Here is a 6,108-nt window from a genome sequence, read left to right as displayed (position 1 = left end):
CAAAAAAAAAAAAAAAAAAAAAAAAAAAGTGTCCATATATAGCACTCACAACCTTCAAGTCAAGGGTCCCTAAAGGTCTGGCATCCAAGAGTTTCTGCAGTCAAATCAAACAACATCACCTCAACCTGAGATCATTATATAGTGATCCTGTTAACCTTTGTTAATAGTAAGATAATTTCCTGCCACAGATGATAAAAGTATCAATAAAACACAGAGATAAAGACCTCAATTATCTGAACACCTAAAAGCAGAACCCTCTGACAAATTCTCAACACCTCAAGATGGCTCCTGAACAGAGCATCTAATTAATCAGAGGAAGCAACAATGGAAACATGTATCTAAGAAGAATCTGCTTGGTAACAGAGAACACAAAGGGAACCCAGTCTCTAGCACTACCTAATTTTTCTCAACCAGAAGGATACACCAAATAATCTCTAATGGATTAGTCAGCTCTTACTATTACTCTCTCCTTTAATATTTCCATAAAGAGGTAACATAATTGAACAGGCAATTAATTTAAAAGTTCACAGTAACAGTAATGATTAATAATAATTCCTACAACATGAGATTGGTAATATATTAATGGGCTTTGAATAGTGCTTGGCACATAGTATTTATTAATAGTAGTCTATTATTCAGTACAAGCCCATGGCCTGAAGACTAAAGGGCAATACAGTCTACAATAAAATGGAAAGTCCTCAGAGGGAAAAAATAAGTCTAACAACAAAATGATAATTAGTATCTTACTGATTAGCATTTAATTTAAAACAAGTATATTACTGACAGAAATAAATCATTGGTAACCAGTTAGCGACACAGGTTACAATTATTGAACATCACGTGCCAGGCAGTATTCTAATTATTTTACATGTATTATCAATCACGTAATTCTCACGACTACCTTCGGGAAAAGGCATTATTATATTCATTTTACAAATAAGAAAACTGAAGCAGAGAGAAGTAAATGACTAAAGATCACACATCCAGGAAATGGTAGAACCAAGATTTAAACCAAGTCAAACTCCAAAGCTCATGTGCATACTTTAACAAGGACATGACTTTCATATCAGTAACTTAATAATTAAAACCATGAGTTAGGAACAGATACGAGGCAAAGACTCTGTGATGAACAGACCCAAAAGGACTATACACCAGTGTAAGATCCAGACCTACTTCAATACTGTGCAGTGGGGAAAGTGTACAAACCTTACACATGCCTGTATAAAAGGCCTCTCCACTTCTTGAAAGGCACAAAATGGGCTTACGGGGTCATGCAGGAATAGCAATGATTTACAGCTCTAGCATTTATTAGCTGTGACCTTGGGAAAGCTATTTAACCTTCCTAAGTCTTAGACTTCTGACTTGCAAAATGGAGCTACTTCACAGCATTATTGGCACTATTAAAGATGAGAAAATGTACAGTAAATACTTCACACAGGGTCTGCCATGTAATAAATGCTCAATAAATCATCAATATTACTGACTTTATCAATAAAAAGAAAACAGAACTGTTTAATTCCTATTCAACTTAACTCTCTGCCAAGAACAATCATTTCACACACTTAAAGAACAGAAGAAACATGAATGACTAAGAAGGGATAAACAAAACTGATAAAGAGTTATCACAGACACACCTACCAACTTGTGTAGTTTACCTAGTTTCCTGGATACTTAACCCTATTAATGAGATCACTGAACCACAGTTGAAATCAAAGTAAATGAGAGATGCTAGAAGATATCTGAGCTTTATGTAGATCTTTGCACAAATCCTAGAACTGATTCCTAACAGCTGGTTCCTGTGTGTGCAAAAAGCAGTATTGATAACCAGGGCCCAGCATAGTTTCACAAAAAGCAAGGCCAAAATAACCTTATTTCCTTTTATAAAGAAAATAGAGAAGAAAAAATAATTATTATGTTTAAAAACAAATTATCATAGTTTAAAAATATCTTATGGGCTTCCCTGGTGGCGCAGTGGTTGGGAGTCCACCTGCCGATGCAGGGGACACGGGTTCGTGTCCCAGTCTGGGAGGGTCCCGCATGCCGCGGAGCCGCTGGGCCCGTGAGCCATGGCCCCTGAGCCTGCGCGTCTGGAGCCCTGTGCTCCGCAGCGGGAGGGGCCACGACAGTGAGGCCCGCATACCGCAAAAAAATATATATATATATCTTATACTGAAACACTGTCTTCACTCTTACCGAAGTGAACTGTAAAGGGGTTGGGAGCAATGTAACCAAACAGCATAGCAGCCTGATATGCTTGCCCCAAGAATCAATGCAATTTATACAGCATCCACAGAAGTACAGTGCTTCAAGTAAAAGAAATTATTATCTCACTCTTTCTAGCATCACTGACCTGTTACAGCCAGTTCTCTGTAACAATCAAGAGAAAAATTACCAGTAACAGCATTCAACTGAGCAACCGGAAGAGCACAATGGTTTAACCATCGGCTAAACACAATCAACATGAATAAGTATACCCCAAAAGGGCTAATTATAAGAGAGAAAGTTTAAAACTCTGTGATGAGAACCAGTTCAATGAATTCAAATCTCTCTCCAGGCTAGGGACACTCATAAAGAGCACATTCCACGGGCTTCCCTGGTGGCACAGTGGTTGAGAGTCCGCCTGCTGATGCAGGGGACACGGGTTCGTGCTATGGTCCAGGAAGATCCCACGTGCCGCAGAGTGGCTGGGCCCATGAGCCATGGCCGCTGAACCTGCGTGTCCGGAGCCTGTGCTCCGCAACGGGAGAGGCCACAGCGGTGAGTGGCCCGCGTACTGCAAAAAAAAAAAAGAGCACTTTCCAAATAGTGAAGCACTAGAGGATGCGTCTTACTTTGAAAGACAAACTAAGGACCACAGGTGACAGTTTCAGAAAAGAGTATTTCAATTTTAAAGATGAATTCTCTCTAGCATTTATGGTTGTCCAAAACAGAAGCCTTTTAGGAAAGGCCTGGTGATCACTAAAATGATCTTGCCAATTTAATAAAATCTGATGAAATAAAAACATTCAGAAAAAAACAACTTTATCAAAACTAAGCCAACTCATTCTTCATTTTGACATTTTAGAGCCTTCCTATTTCCTATATACACATTAAAATCTCAATTCTTTAGTTCAAAAAATAATGTACTGGAATTGCATTACAAACTTCAGAGTAGGCTCATTTAGATGTCAAAAGGAAATTCCTGAGCAGAAGGAAACTACTGACATACAGGCTTCTGAAATTCTACACAAATAACCAAGAACTTGCTGTATACAGAAAAATATTCCATATATTATTGGTATTTATAAGAACCCATGTACTGCTAATGGTCTCCCCTCTTAAATGTTCTCGTAAAAATGAAGGGATGTTTTTACTCACTGCATCTTCAACACCCAACACAGGTACTAGCACATAAAAAATACTCAAAATATATTTGATAAAGGAATGAATGGTAAACATTTATCAGTCACTTATGCCAAGCACTCCACCAAGTGCCTCACATGCAATTACTCATTTAATCCTCAAAATCACTATACAAAGTCAGTAATATTATTTTCCCATTTTACAGAAGAGGAAACATAATCTGACATAGATTTATTAAATCAGGAAAGTGAGATCTGACTTCTGACACGAAGGTACATTTAATTACTTACTTCACAGTGACTGAGTTACTTTAGGCTCCAAATATGTTTTTCATAACAAGACTGAAACAGAATGCAGTGGCGACAGCTCTGGAAGAAGTCTCTGTAACTAAGCTGTAGATGCAGGGTTTCTGCATGGAGTAAGAAAAGTTCAGTGAAAGATTTACAGGGACCTGCAGCAAAAAGACTGATGGAGGGCTTCCCTGGTGGCGCAGTGGTTGGGGGTCCGCCTGCCGATGTGGGGGGCGCGGGTTTGTGCCCCGGTCCGGGAGGATCCCACGTGCCACAGAGCAGCTGGGCCCGTGAGCCATGGCCGCTGGGCCTGCGCGTCCGGAGCCTGTGCTCCGCGGCAGGAGAGGCCACAGCGGTGAGAGGCCCGCGTACCGCAAAAAAAAAAAAAAAAAAAAAAGACTGAGGGAATGGTACAGGTGGTCACATTTTTTGTGCCCTGATAAGAAGTATCATGAACAGGAAACTGCCACTGATTGTAAGAATGCGATTCAGCTCTTTATCTTTAGCAGCACTATCCTCACAAGCCACAAGATGGGAACATTCCACCACACATGTCCTGTTTCAGTCATGCTTACTAGCCTTTCATTTTTCTCTCCCTCCAACCAATCATATGCTTCTGTCCATAAAACAGTGCTGATATACTTTTAATTAATCCTGTTTATTGATGTCATGCTACCTGTTCTTACTCTTAAAAGCAAGATACATGAAAAACTTAATAGCTCCCCAAAACAAAAACATACTCCTCTATTATACTTTGTTTATAAGCATCACAAATGTTCTTAGCTTATCAAAATGACCTGGGGAGCTTTTTTAAATAAAGAGGTCTTCACCCTGGCTACATATGACAGCCATCAGTATTTTTAAAATACTGATGCCTGAAACCCAATCCCTAAAAATCAGAGTTGGTTAACCTGGGTTGGGGTTCCTATACGGTTTTTTGGGTTTGGGGTTTTGTGGGCTTTTTTTTTTTTTGGTTTTGGTTTCTATTTTTGTTTTTAGATTCTCCAGGTGATTCTAACATCCTACTTCATTCTAACTTTTAATGAGGTAGTATGGACCAACCTTCCTTTTTTGTTCTGTTTTTTGTTGTTTTTTTTTAATGAGGTGGGTTTTTTTGTTTTTGTTTTTTTTGGCTGTGTTGGGTCTTCGTTGCTGTGCACAGGCTTTCTCTAGTTGCAGTGTGCGGGCTTCTCACTGTGGTGGCTTCTCTTGTCGCAGAGCATGGGCTCTAGGCACACAGGCTCAGCAGTTGTGGCATACGGGCTCAGTGGTTGTGGTACATGGGCTTAGTTGCTCCGTGGCATGTGGGACCTTCCCAGACCAGGGCTTGAACCCGTGTCCCCTGCACTGGCAGGCGGATTCTCAACCACTGCACCACCAGGGAAGTCCTTTTGTTCTGTTATAACTTCTCAGGTGATTGCAATGCACTCAACTGGTTAAACCACAAGTTTTCTTTCCTGTTTTAAGACTGTTTAAGACCTGTTTTAAGATACTGTGTTGCTAAAAAGTGAGTACACTGAGAAAGAATGAACCTTTTAGTTATAAAAGCATAAAGAGAAACTCAAGCCCTACTTGGAAGGATCCCTACAATAAAAAAATGAGAGGAAAGGTAATGTGAGCAGTTCATCTGAGAAGTATTCACGTGTCTATAGCAGAGTAAAACTTACTCTTTATAGCTTAACCCCATATTTATGACTACTTACGAACTAGTGCGCACCAGGTTCCTTTATCCTATAAATTAGCAGGTAAACGAAGATTCTTCTACAAATTATGCCTTACGGGACAGAAACAAACTGGCCACAGCAGAATCTGAAATGACCGAATTCTTCTACACCTCCCCAACACTGTCATATTCGGAGTCTAAATGCTTATTAACCTCCTTGATATGCCCTGCACAGTAAGTACTGTTCTTGGAATAGGTCAGCAGTCTCTAGAACCATCTCCTAGCTCTCTGAAGTTTGCATGTTCTCAGGATGGGCAAATCTTGCCAAAGAATCCCAACTTGCAAGACAGTAAACAGACTTCCTGTCTACTCAAAGTACCCTAGAGGAACCATTTTTTCCTACTATTGTTTACTATTCAGTGCAGACAATTTGAAAAAGCAAAGCAGACTATTTCTAATCTCCAATGAACAAAATACTATTTCTTTAAGTATTTGGCATTTAAAAAAAAAATGAAAACCTAACTTTGCCCAAAAGGCTAAAAGCAACAAAGAATTTAACTTCCAAGACAGAAAGTATTCTCAATACTATAGGATAAAATATAAATAATAATCTAAAATATCCAAATAAATTAATTATACCAGAAGTCAATCAACCTAAACTTTGAGTTAATTAATAAGCATGATGAGTTAAATCTTCCATCCTTCCTGGAAAGGAACACTTAGCAGAATCTCTAATCAAAAGCACATCAGAAACTTTCAGTTCCATACCAGGGAACAATTTAAATCGTACCAAAATAAAGATTGCTTTCTGAC

At 39.2% G+C, this 6,108-nt stretch overlaps 1 protein-coding gene across 1 annotated transcript in view; it reads right to left on the bottom strand.

Annotated features, from left to right (window-relative positions):
• EIF3H (eukaryotic translation initiation factor 3 subunit H) overlaps positions 1–6,108 on the bottom strand; it is an 87,544-nt gene that overhangs the window by 68,230 nt on the left and 13,206 nt on the right. The gene's annotated exons all lie outside the window — the stretch shown is intronic.

This window comes from Lipotes vexillifer, unplaced genomic scaffold, assembly GCF_000442215.2.
Source record: "Lipotes vexillifer unplaced genomic scaffold, Lipotes_vexillifer_v1.1 scaffold440, whole genome shotgun sequence".
Classification (NCBI taxonomy): Eukaryota; Metazoa; Chordata; class Mammalia; order Artiodactyla; family Lipotidae; genus Lipotes; species Lipotes vexillifer.
Note: the sequence above shows the minus strand (reverse complement) of the source record. Positions and strands in the feature narration are given on the sequence as shown.